A 13,109-nucleotide genomic window follows, 5' to 3' on the forward strand; every position below is an offset into this window, starting at 1 on the left:
TGTAGGTTTTTGTCTGTTTAACGGAAATACAGTTTAAACTTCAGCAGTAGTTATAAACCAACTAAATATTTGTCTATCATACATTAATCAAACGTAATTCAGTAGCTCGCCAACTGTTTTATCATAGAACTAGCTGATCACCGAAACTTCGCTCTCGTTAATTGGATAACTCCCGCGAATGATACGCGACTGTCTCATACTTTATCTTGAAATGACGTATGTACAAATTTCTTTCTTCTTCGTTGCATTATTATAGCCTTTGAGACCATTGAAGCCGTCGTTTTGTCGTCTATGTTTAATAAAAAGGATCGTGATAACTATTATTGGAAATATAAACCATCAAACATTTGTTATGTAACGCCTACAGTTATCATTTTGTTTATATAGAAAATGATTAAAAAATCGGTGTATTTTATACGTTTTTTTTTATGATTAATTGCCATAATATCTGGGGAAGCTTTAGTTAATAACATTCCATTTAGAATGTTCGTTAAAACAGGGATGCAAGCAGGGATGGTGACATTAATAAATAGGAGTTTTCGCATAATCTTAACATTAAAACGTTTTTCCCAACAGGCAGAATCATAATCCTTTTCATATTTAAAATGATTACCCATCTTACTGCTCAATTTGAAACACTATTATCTTAACATTCTTATATCAAATTACGACTTCTTAATCAATTTTGTTTGAAATATACTTTTAGCATAAATTTAAATTTAAATTACTTACATTACCACAATTCGAACGCTTCTAACCTTTTCTTTTTTCGAAATGTGGTGTTACAGGCGATTGATGAGGATAAAGTGGATAGAGAAGGTTAGAAATGGAGAGGTATTAGAAAGTATAGGAGAACAGAGGACTCTATGGAAGTCAATAAGAAATAGGCGAGATAGGTTGGTAGGACACCTTCTCAGGCATGAAGGTCTAGTCAGAGACATATTAGAGGCAGAAACAGGAGTTAGGAGGGGTAGAGGTAGACCTAGATTAGATTACTGTTCGCAAATAGTTAAGGATGTGGGTTGTTCTAGTTTTAAGGAAACGCGAAGATTAGCTCAGGATAGGAAAGAGTGGAGGTACGTGTCCAACCAGTCTTAGGGCTGACGACCTTATGACGATGATTACTTACATTACATGTGAATACATATTACTTTTGGGTAATATAGAAAATTTTCTTAGGTAGCGAAACAATAATGCATTAATCTCAACTCTGTATAATATAACATTTTCCCTTGGAACATTTTGTTTTATTATGAAAATTAAACTTGACTTTTATTAGCTTAATAAACCAATTTTTTACTTTTTATTAACCTAACGCACAATATTGCTTACGGAATTAAAGTCAATGTTCATGAGAAATTTTCAAGTATAAACGGGAACATTGAAAGCGAAATGAATAAGTTATATTTGTCGTTATTTTAGTAATTACTTTTGAAACAATTTCCAACTTCAACTGCTTAATTATGTAAAACCATAATCTACCCTCTCGTCAAATTTAACATCAAATAAAAATTCGGGCCCTAATTTAATTTTACGATTTAGATTATTATTGAATTAAAATCAGGGGTTTAAAAATAAAGCAGGCACCAGCTCCGAAATTACATTCGCTTTATAATTAAAAAAAAAAGCAATTTAAGGTATGAAAAATGTATAAACCCTTGTCATCTGTAGATCATATTTCTACATACACATATATGTATAAAAGTTGATACCTATCGTATTCCTGTATTGGTAAATTGGTTCACGCAAGTTTTTTATACCAAAAGCAACAATCTCATTTGAATTTTAACACTTTTAATCAAAGCTAGTAGAAGATACGATATAATAATCATTACCTGAAAACGTACAATTAATTGAACATAATTGTTCTACGTAGTAGAATAAAAGATCTTTAAATAGTCATGGAGGAATTGAACAAAACTATTACAGTTAAGTACAGTGTTGTGTAAATTTTGAAAAACGGCGTCCCTAGGGCACGACTAGTGCATAAATCGGGAAATTTCACAATCGAAAATCCATCCTTGTGCCCTGCAGTGGCAAATCCAGACTCGAGTCCCAACTTTATTCAAACTATTTTATCGAATTCACAATGGCAAGCCGTTAAAATTCAGGAACTATATTTCAACTACCAAATTCGAAATCGCCAGTAGTTGCCTGTTAGAGTTCGATATCAGATAATACGTTTTTCAACTGTTTTTTGTTCTACGATGCAAATTCCATTTGGTGTTTCGTTTTTGTTTAAATCTACGTTAGAGACTCAATTTTGGGTTTTATTTTTTATGCAATTGTTGTTGTTTACCTCTAAAATTCGAAGCTACGAGTTATTAGTACTTACATTACTAAAATTATTTAGTAACTGATACACATTTAATTAATTTAACCACAAAAATCACTTCAGTACCGTGTATTTATCAATTGTTAAACGTAAACATTAATGCGACACATTGTTTTAATACATAGGTGTACTGAAGAATAAAGTCAGTCGTACATTTGAAATCAAAGTAAGTGAAATACTGTGTGACTGACTGGGGTTTTCTGAAGGTCAGAAGTCTCAGACTCCGAATGAATTGAATTTGCAAAAACATATACATACTTTTATGCCTATGCAATATATATGACTGATAAAAACCAGCTACTGAAAAACCCGTATTTACAAAATAAGCTATATTTGGATGATCTTTTTATATATCTCTTGGTGTTGTATGTAGAAATCATAATATTATAATCTTCACGTTTGACGATGAGGTCAAGAATTAATTCCAGTCAAGAAATCGCAAAATAAGTAGAATTACTCAGGCTTTGTTTATCTGTAAACCAAACGAGGGAATTCCGAAAAATTGTTTTTATTCAAATTACCGCGCCTCGTTTCTTGGTATTAATGCCGTTTTAGTGGCAAGTACTTTCCTGGATTATCCATTAATTTGTATTTGTGGGGGAAACAGTTTTGGTATATAAAAAGGTCCCCAGGAAAAACATATTTATAATTCATTCTTCACAGCAAGTAGTAACAGAAATCATCAGTTATCCTTCTTTATAACAGGTAAGATCCTTATTTAAGCATAAGTATGTTTTTTGTTTATAAAATATTAAACTCTCAATTGAACACTTCAAAATGTAATTCTCGTTAGACATATGACAATTTGTTATTTTATAGAAAACCATCACAATGAAATTGTTCAATATCTTGTTGATCGCAATTTTCGTCCTTCTTGGATTTGGATCTGCGAACGCTTGCATAAAAAAGGGTAAGAGATGCCAGCCTAATGGTAGCTTAGGGCGCTGCTGTTCCGGATATTGTCATAAGCAGGGTGGTTGGAAAAATGGATATTGTAAATAATTTCTTCAATTGCAATATTTCACTGAGGCATTTACTTAGTTATAAGCATGCTGAGCCATTATAAGATAAATTTAAATAAATCGCAAATAATATACTCCAATTTTAAGTAACTGTATTTGTTTTCATCGTAAAGTTTTTAGTCCTAAGACAGGTTGAACACGCACTTTCACTCTTTCCTATCCTGAGACATTTATCGCATTTCCCTAAAACTAGGACAGTACCTCTACTCCTCTCAACTTCTGTTTCTGCTTCTATCTATATATTTCTAACTAACCCCTAATGTCTGAGAAAGGTGTCCAACCAACCTATCCCACCTATTTGTTATTGACTTCCACAGCGACCTCTGTTCTCCCACTCTTTCTCTTGCTCCTCATTTATAACCTCTAACCGCGGTATCCTCATCATTTCGAACGCTTCTACCTAGAAATATATCCTGGAAATCCTGCAGTTACCGTGAAAGTTTACAAGAAAACGAATTACTTGATGTTTGATCTGGTAAACGAGACCGAGTCTAAAGTAATCATTCTGATATTTACCGCCAGAAAAAAAAAGGATAATCAATAAAAGAGAGCCTGCGATTTTGTACCTATAGTTATTGTGACAGTTTCATTCACGTTAAACTGGTGTGTGATACGCGTTCATGTGCATGACAGAGGATGGATTTAGCTGGACATATAAAATTATTTTTAGTCTAAAAAACGCGCTTCTAAAGGTAAATTTTGCTAGGTCGATCGAAAAAGTGGGCCAGGAAAATAGTAAAAATCGAAATCGCAATTCATAATATCGCGAAAAAGTCGTAACTAATATAAATGCAAATATGAGTTTCGTTGTTTGTTTGTTACTATTTCACACCTTAACTGCTCCACCGATCATCATGAAATTTTGTACACACAATGCCAGGAGTATATAGAAGGACATGGGGTACCTTTTATCTAGAAAAACAATGAAAAATTTGTTTTATGTGGTCGTTGATGATCATTGACACTTATTTAGGACATCAACGAGAGCGAAACCTAGTTTTAAATATAATTGATTGTCTTGACCCTTAAAAATCCTTATTCAAATTTATTTAGTCAAGGAATACAAAAATGTTTCAATACAGTACTTTATTTAACATAAGTCTACTTTAAGTACAGACGATATTGTAGATATTACGTATTATTAGTAGAAACTATGATTATGCAGTTCAATAAACCATGAAAAAAGTTAACGAATGGATTCCAGCTTTTGAAAATTAACGTTTTCTGCATTTTCCTGCTTTCCAACCAGTTTGTTTGTAGCAAAATCCGGAACAACAGTTTCCTAAGCTTCCATTAGGCTGGCATTTTTTACCATTTTTAATACAGGCACTGGTCGATTGTAATCCAACGAGGACAAGAATTGCAATAAAAAAAATACCGAACCACTTCATGGTTAAGAGAAAACTGTTGAAAAGAAAATGAATCAAAACGTAAAACCCATATACTTACGTACATACAATTCGAAAATAGTATTTGCATAGATCTCAGGTAGAGTTAGTTCAGAATCCAATGGGTTGCAAAATGACAAAGCTTTACTCGTTCGTTAATTTCCACACTTCTACCTCTTAAAAACATTAACTGCAACTGTTTGCAGTTTATCTTCAGATCGTCCTCTGCTTATTTACAGAAGTAGTTGATGCAGTTAACCGTCAAGTCAATGTTTTTGTAACGTTCATACAATATGATGCAATAACGACCGCCCCTTGAAGGCTCATGACATTCTGAACTAGCTCTACATGTATCAATATATAATGGTAACTAATATATCACACATTAACTACTTAACCGATCATCACGAAATTTTTTACACACATTGTCAAGGGTATAGAAAAGGACCTAGAATACTTTTTATCCAAAAAAATTGTTTCCGAAGGATAAAAAATTAGTTTTATGTGGTTGTCGCTGATATTTGACACGTATGTTTTTAGGACATCAAATAAATCGAATAAAAGTACGTAATNCTGACCTAACAAATTTTTATAAGATAGTCTATTTGTAACTTACTTGATTGTATCTTCTTTTATGCAGTTGTAGAAAACTTAATGGGTTCAATCTCTCTTGAAGACATTTATATACCTTATTAAAATCTACATTAACCCCCATATTTCTATAGATAAACGATGTTGTTAAAAACAAGGTATCAAACTTTGTTTTGTTAATGTTTATTGACATTTCACGTGCATATTTACCTTCATTTATAAACATAGGATTCAGGCTAATAACAACAATAGTACCCACCTTGGAATATCCATGTGGTTTTCATGACTGATAAGAACTATGCATAGGTAATACTTGGTATTCGTTTAATCGGTCATAATAATTGTTGTCTGAGGTTTATTAGTAGTGATGATAGAATAGTTTTGTGAAAAACATCAATAATTGCTATCTGATTCAAAGGTGTTTTTTCGTAATTGGTAAATTGATTTTAACTAACGAAAATATTTTTTATTTAATCAATAGTTATCTACTCTTCAGATTGCAGTTAATTTGTTATAAACAATACGTAGATTCGATTCTGAAATTATAAACATGCAAATGAATGTCGTTCTTCTGGTAAGATCATTAAATTTCCATTAAGATTAGACAAAAGAAACACCAAAAACGCATTAACCAAAAATGACCGATATAAATAATATTGGCAGAATTTGAAAAAGTCTGATCTTTTTCGTTTTATAAAAACCAGCATATTATTAGAAAACGAATAAATCTTATTGCGAATACGAGCAAAAAAGTTTATTGTATTGATTACTTGTCTTTTTTATTTGTTTGTCTTATACGTTATCTAAGAAGGTCAAATAAGACGAGGTCACCACAGTGTGTAGAACAACGAGATTCCTGTGGAGAGAATATACAACACATTTTGTAAAAAAATTAATTTTTAATCCATTACCAATTGATTGTACGTAGTTATATGATGAGTAAATATAAAAAAGTCCATAATTATTAACTTCTATTGATTGGTTGGTATGTAATTAACTGAATAACTACCTATTACACTTAACTGTTGTTTTCAAGGTGTTTTAACGTTTTACAGCGTGAATACTAGTTAAAAAGACGTTTATCATTCGAGTTTAATCGTGTTTACTTGTAGTCTAATGTAGGCTTTGGGGCCATTACAACCAGTTTGTTAAGTTAACTTAAAAATGCAGTGTGGGGGCGATCTTTAATAAGGTATAAATATAATACGCCCGTTGGCCGAATTGTTTGTACCACAACCGTGAATTTGCAGTTACTATTTTACGTATTATTACAAAGTGCGGTAAGTTCTGTTGTTTTAATTTATTTATACCACAAACAGATATTAAGTACAGTAACATTATTGAGAAATTGCCAATTGTTCAACGGCCTACGACCTCATTTACAACTAGCAGATGAACTTGAACTTGCACTATGTAAAACACAATGTTAGCTATGATTTACGTCAAGTCAATATATATATGTAGTTAAAATGACGATTTTAATATGCCCTTGGATTGGTTCGTACAGACTATAGATCATCTCAATGTTACAAACAAAATCTCTCAATAATCTTACTGTAGTACATTGCTTTTACCTAAGGGATTGTATATTGTTGTATACATCAGTGATTGGTTTTAGGTGATCTACTGTCGATCGACTAAATACGAACAATGAAATTGTTTAATATCGTTTTTATCGTATTTTTTATACTTTTTGGGTTTCAATCGACAACAGCGTGCCTTATCAATGGCAGACGTTGTCTGCCTGATGGAGGTTTCGGAAACTGTTGTTCCGGTTATTGTTACAAACAGCCCAACCGGAAGGAAGGAGAATGTAGAAGGAAATAAATATTGTTCTTTTTTATTTTTTAACTGATTTGATTAATAAATGCTAAATGTTTTATTGAGACAAAAAAAAATAAGACAAGAAAACTGTAAATGTAGATGATTATTGAACAACAAAAATTAAATATAAGTTGGTATTTATTTTTAACAATCTTTAATAGGGCACCTTCAAGATGTCGTAGTATTGTGAGACAATATTGTAAATATTTTTAAAAATAAATCGTAGGAAATTAATAATACCTACATTTAAATTGTATTTGTTAAATATGATTTTTCGTAAAGTAACTGTAGAATCATTTAATTATTTAAAACTTTTTGTTATTGTTTGCTGCTCGTTTGGTTGGATTAAATGTAATTAATATAAGTGTGAAATTTATTAAAAGATAATCCAAGGCAATTTATCTGTCATTTTTTTGAACACCTTACCACCATATAAACACACCGTGTCTTTTCATTCCAATTTTAGAATATCCTACCCTATTATTATCATTATTCTTTGCTTATCTTAATATTTTACACAAAAATAGAAACAACATTAAAGAAATAAAACCTATAGCAACCTTAAATGATATTTATTTATGTACAATTAATATTCTTAACATCCAGACGAATTTAAAATTAACAAAATCGCATTCCCATATTTTTATGTTTATCTCTTTCTGCAATATCCAGCTACCCATCCCTTTTGTTTATAACAAAATCCAGAGCAACAATTTCCTTGTCTACCACTTGGTTGACAACCATCACCATTTCTAATACAAGCCATCGCCGACTGCTGCAACCCAATAATGGCGAAGACAACGATGAACAGAATATTGAAAAGTTTCATTTTGTCTGAAAACAATGTACATAATGTAGGTAAAAAGTAAAAGATTCAATAAAATACAGTAGAAAATAATCAAAAGAATGAATAAATCATTAATAAGAATGCGTACATAGGAATTGTAGATTTAGAAAAAGCTTTTGACAATGTTAAATGATTGAAAAAGATGTTAAATATACTTAAAAATGTAGGGATGAGTTACAAAGATAGAAGAGTGATACTTAGTTTATATAAAGAGCAACAGGTAGTTATAGAGATGGGGCAGCAACGTAGAGAAGTAAATATTAGGAAGGGAGTCAGACAGGGATGTAAACTGTCATCGCTACTTTTCAATCTATACATCGAAGACGCGATCAACATCATTAAAGACAGTACAACTGTAGGGATAGATGTGCAAGGGCGAAAGATTAGTATGCTTAGATTTGCAGATGATATAGCAGTATTAGCATCTAGCAAGGTGGTGTTACACGAGAATGATGAGGATACCGTGGATAGAAAAGGCTAGAAATGAAGACGTATTAGAAAGAATAGGAGAACAGAGGATTCTATGGAAGTCAATAAGAAATAAGCGAGATATGCTAGTGGGATACCTTCTCAGGCATGAACGTCTAGTCAGAGACATATTAGTGGCAGAAACGGAAGTTAGGAGGGGTAGAGGTAGACTTAGATTAGATTACTGTTCGCAAATAATTAAGGATGTGGATTGTTCTAGTTTTAGGGAAATGCGAAGATTAGTTCAGGATAGGAAGGAGTAGGGGTGGGTGTCCAACCAGTCTTGGACTGAGGACCTTACGATGATGATAATGATTTAGACAGTATCTAATTAAAATATCATCCAACGTCATTTTATTAAATGAAACAGGTAATTAAATAAAATGTTTGTACTTACCACTTGCTGGTTTCTGAAGCTTCTGAAACAACTAATGATCCATGCAGCTCGCAGTTTGTTTATATATACCCTTCAATAGCATCTGTTTATTCAAAACAGGCCGTCTGTCTGTCTGACCTTTAGCCATGGAGATCCCGGTGTTCACCTGTAAATAACAGTTCGGGATTTCTCAAATTTAATTTTCTCATTTGCAATAGTAGTAGCATTCAGATCACAAACAATTATGCTAATTTTTATATCGTGTAAATAAAAACAAAATATGTCAACAAAGCATCGCTGCATACATGCACGTAGGCTGTTTTAACAAATCAAGTGTTATTATTTATATGTATTTTATAGAAAAGGGCAAAAGTTTATTAGTTCTATTTTATTGTTCCAACGTGGTAATGAACTGTATTCAGTCGTTTATGTTATTTACGTATCGCAATATTTTTATTGGAAGCAGATAATTTTTAATAACTGTACCACATAATTACCTACCATTAATAAAATCACGCCAAGGTTTATGAATAAAAATAAAGTTTATTGTTTCTGTAAGTAAGTAATTTTCATTAAGTTAAACACGACGTGCTTAACAAAAAACACATACGTCTGTTTCTATCTTATGAATTAATAACAGCAATTTAATCGAAAATTCGGAAAGTTCAGAGCTTTCAGATTTCTTTTTTAATTGTTTCGGTGCAATTACAAAAGCATGCAATACATTATGTAATTTCCGTATAGATATTGCGAGTGATTTTTCAATTTAAAGAAATAATTTCTAAATACGTACATAAATAAATAACTATCTTTCTATAGCTTTTATTTTAACGGTTAATATTTTAACATCAAAATTGTTCTTAATATTTTAGCTTAGAATACAAATACGTAATACAACTTATTTAAATACAAAATGATTTATACAGTAGTTGCTAACTGATAATAAAGATTTACATCAATAAATACATTTCCCAAACAAGAACATGCTTTTAATTTTTTATCTTCTTCTGCAATATCCGGCTACCCATCCCTTTTGTTTATAACAAAATCCAGAGCAACAATTTCCTTGTCTACCACTGGGTTGACAACCATCACCATTTCTAATACAAGCCATGGCGGTTTGTTGTAAACCGAGGAAAGCGAAGATAACAATGAAGAAAATGTTGAAGAACTTCATGGTGTCGAATTAAATTGTGCGGAAACTGAAATAAAAAAAAAATAATGAAATTAGAAAAAAATACAATATAACAGCTAAATATTATGTTGTAATATCGGATAAAGATAACTTACCTATGTATGTTTGTCACTTTTCTTCCAACTGGACGATTTAGCAGCAAATAATACCCTTAGATGATCGTTTTGTGTTTTTATACTCTGTCTGTCTCCTGTTGTAAATTGATCATAAAATACCGTGCGTGATGACATTTGACCCAAGGATTTTTCGTAGCGTCAGTCGACTGGGATTTTGTACAGATAATAATTACAAATTGGAGTTAGTGCTTACTATCGTTTACTACAGCGGATTTTCCAGAAGCAAAATTGGAGCTGATAAAACGCTAATCGTTAAAGATTAACTATAATCAACATAATAATTAAAATTTGCATATGTCTAGTGTACATTACAGTATTTGTCCATAAGTTAAAAAAGTAGACGAATTTATAAGGGTAAAGTAATTTTATTAATTAGCGCTTATTCAATTACAATAAAATTTGCTGTTAAATACAGTTTAGTCAGATTTTATCGATACTTTCACTTTTTAGGTGATAACAATAGCAAAATCATTATAAATACTTGCGCTATTAATAAGAATTTTGAAGACAAATTAAAATTAATAATGATTATGATCTTATTTTATCCTTTGTGCTATTTTCTTCAATGATATTAGACGGAGACATTGGAAATTCCTTGTATAATCACCCCGGAATTTTATATGTGTTAAGCATTTCGATAAAAACGTAATAAAACTAATCTATCTTGATAAAACTCGAATCGCAAGGCGAAACGTCGGTAGAGATTACGTAATAAATAATAATTCGTAACTATTCTTGATTTCTTTATTGTAACAAAAAGATTACATAGGAATATTTGCATAAGTAGCATACAAATATCTTAAAAATCATATATACTAATTAGAAACCGCAAACAAAAGATTTTTTTGACAGATTTGGAGACCCATTCTATTTTCTTTTACAATATCCAGCCACCCATCCCTTTTGTTTATAACAAAATCCAGAGCAACAATTTCCTTGCTGGCCATTAGGTTGACAACCGTTTCCATTTTTAATGCAAGCCATTGCTGATTGTAGACCACAAAGGGCGATTATGACGATGAAGAAAATGTTGAAAATTTTCATTTTAGGTTTTGGTTTTACAAAATCACACTGAAACTAAAAACAGAAAATTTAATAGATACTACATTAAACATTTGAAACTTAAATGAAAAACAAAACTTTAGTTACTTACCACTTTCTGAAGATGACAGAGCTGGTATGAGGTTCTTAGCTATTTTCTGGTCTTATATACTGAATTACAAAGGAAAAATGGACTGTATTTACCCAGATTCCCATGCCCATGCCAGGTGGGATGGGTGGTTGGAATTTCCAACGTACACCAATGCATTAATGTTTATTTGTAAGTAGGTTAACCAAAGAAGGCAATACCATAGCTGCTTACGTGGAATCATGCGTCGGTAATAACAATGTTCTTGAAGTATGATACAAAAACAATAGCAATAATAATTTATGTATGTGTTTAATTATTATAAAATTGGATAACTCTGCAGCCTTCCGAAAATCCTACATTTTAACATTAAACATCTAACAACTCGAAAAGGAAGATCATTTAAAAAAGAAAATTCTTTTCGTTATTCCTCTGTTTGGTAATCTTTTATTTATTAATGCAATACAATTACCTTTAAATCGCGATCTTTAAACTGTGCTATAAAAATAGTGTAATTGCGTGAAGGTAAGATTAGCAGGTCACATTAGGTCATTGCTTCCTAATAACACCGGCACTTCCACATACGAGCGACTTGGCCACTTGGAATTCCCATCGCATTTTAAACTTGACCGTACGGTGGGCTTTTCTTGTTTACAAACAAAAGCTTCGGAATTTCCAATTGGCGACACTTTTACGATAGACAATGCCTACATGTGTCCACGACAATGCATACAACTTTTCAAATTAAAATTTATGAAGTGAAACCGAATGTATTATTTTTTAATCAATTCCATAAATATACTTAATTTTTAGCATTCCGATTAAGGATTGAAATCTAATAATAACAAACCGAAGCTAATTGAATTATTCTGCAATAGAGTTGAAAATAAAAAGTGCTTTGTAAACTGTAATTCATTTAGATAGAACAAAAGATTTGACTTTCGTAAACTAACTATATAAAGTCTTTTTTCTGTGCTGATACACATTGAGTTTTTTGTTGTAGGAACTAACTTATTGTTTGTGAATGTACTAAAGTTTTCTAAGTCAGCAGCAATCATAAATATCATAATACCTGCGGCTTCGCTCGAGTTAATGTCCTAAATACATGCCTACGATCATCGACAACCACATAGAACTCATTCTTTTAACCCTCGGGAACAATTTTTGGATAAAGGGACCCTATGTCCTTTTCTGCACTCTTGATAATGTGTGTACGAATTTTTATGATAATCGGTTAAGTAGTTAATAAGTGAAAAGGTAATAAACAAACAAACAAACTCACATTATTATAGTTTCTGCTCACTTTTATGCATTCCTATTATTTCCCACGAGAATGGGGATGCACAAGGGTGACGATAACATTCCTGTTCACTTTTATGCATTCCCATTGTTTCCTATGACGACTGGGGGGTAGTGTTCATGTTTGTGAATGTGTAAGAGAAGTGCGAGAGAGAATGGGGATGCACAAGGGTGACGATAACGTTCCTGTTCACTTTTATGCATTCCCATTGTTTCTCATGACGACTGGGGGTAGTGTTCATGTTTGTGAATGTGTAAGAGAAGTGCGAGAAAGAATGGGGATGCACAAGGCTGACGATAACGTTCCTGTTCACTTTTATGCATTCCCATTGTTTCTCATGACGACTGGGGGTAGTGTTCATGTTTGTGAATGTGTTAGAGAAGTGCGAGAGAGAATGGGGATGCATAAGGGTGACGATAACATTCCTGTTCACTTTTATGCATTCCTCATGTTTCCCCATGACGACTGGGGGTAGTGTACAGTTTTGTGAATGTGTAAGAGAAGTGCGAGGGAGAATG

General features: G+C 32.0%; 2 long non-coding RNA genes across 2 annotated transcripts; one reads left to right on the plus strand and one right to left on the minus strand.

The window, feature by feature from the left end:
- The first annotated feature begins 2,816 nt into the window (after positions 1–2,816).
- On the plus strand, positions 2,817–3,448 carry LOC108734185. The gene is made up of 2 exons (XR_001937341.2): positions 2,817–3,040; positions 3,155–3,448. It is a non-coding gene; the product is annotated as an uncharacterized LOC108734185 (long non-coding RNA).
- A 5,424-nt stretch (positions 3,449–8,872) lies between these two features.
- LOC108734251 lies at positions 8,873–9,849 on the minus strand. Its single transcript, XR_003231976.1, has 2 exons — positions 9,353–9,849; positions 8,873–9,017 (listed from the first exon to the last, which is right to left on the minus strand). It is a non-coding gene; the product is annotated as an uncharacterized LOC108734251 (long non-coding RNA).
- Positions 9,850–13,109: the final 3,260 nt, after the last annotated feature.

This window comes from Agrilus planipennis, unplaced genomic scaffold, assembly GCF_000699045.2.
Source record: "Agrilus planipennis isolate EAB-ADULT unplaced genomic scaffold, Apla_2.0 scaffold7, whole genome shotgun sequence".
Classification (NCBI taxonomy): domain Eukaryota; kingdom Metazoa; phylum Arthropoda; class Insecta; order Coleoptera; family Buprestidae; genus Agrilus; species Agrilus planipennis.